The sequence below is a fragment of the Echinops telfairi genome, unplaced genomic scaffold (assembly GCF_000313985.2).
Source record: "Echinops telfairi isolate 266 unplaced genomic scaffold, ASM31398v2 ScPeMD7_3;HRSCAF=10, whole genome shotgun sequence".
In the NCBI taxonomy this organism is placed as follows: domain Eukaryota; kingdom Metazoa; phylum Chordata; class Mammalia; order Afrosoricida; family Tenrecidae; genus Echinops; species Echinops telfairi.
In genome coordinates this window covers 55,507,715-55,508,368 of record NW_022103899.1, presented here as the reverse complement: position 1 = coordinate 55,508,368, position 654 = coordinate 55,507,715, and the positions used below count along the sequence as shown (strand labels likewise).

General features: G+C 38.4%; 1 pseudogene; it reads right to left on the bottom strand.

Annotated features, from left to right (window-relative positions):
* Positions 1 to 337: 337 nt before the first annotated feature.
* On the bottom strand, positions 338 to 437 carry LOC115872285 (annotated as a pseudogene).
* Positions 438 to 654: the final 217 nt, after the last annotated feature.

Here is a 654-nt window from a genome sequence, read left to right as displayed (position 1 = left end):
TGCTGGATTATTAGAACAAAGTGTTCTTGCATTCAGGAAGTGCTTGAGCCAAGGCCCAGTGTCCATCTGCTACCTTAGTACTTAACATACAAATATATGAACGTGGATCTATTTAGATTTTAGATTTTTATGATAGTGGTCCCATGCACTATCCTTTTTGGTCTTATTTTACTCATCTATTCATGTGGTTAAGTTTTTGTTGATTATTTCTTATCATTGTGTAGTAGCGTCCCTTCCCTATTAAGATTGCCCCTTTTCGTGGCTACTGTAAATGGCACTGTTTTCCTAATTTCCTTGTCTGAGTTATATTTGTTAATGCAGAAGAATTGAATTGAGTGGAAACATGGAAAATTTCTCAGATGTACATGTCATTCTTGTGCAGGGACCAGGCTAATCTCTGTATCATTCCAATTTTAATAGAGACACTGCCAAAGCAAACACTGAATCCTAATTTTATGGATAGTGGAGCCATTTCATATCCACCCTTTCAAAGAGATGCCAGGAGAGGATGCAGGGGGAATGAAGAGTATTTAACTTTGGGGGTCATTTCAAGCATCGGGGACAGTATGACAGAATTATTGGTGAGAAACAGTAGAAAAGACTGGCAGTAGATCAGAAGGACTCAACATGACTTTGGAGGTGACTCATCCATTA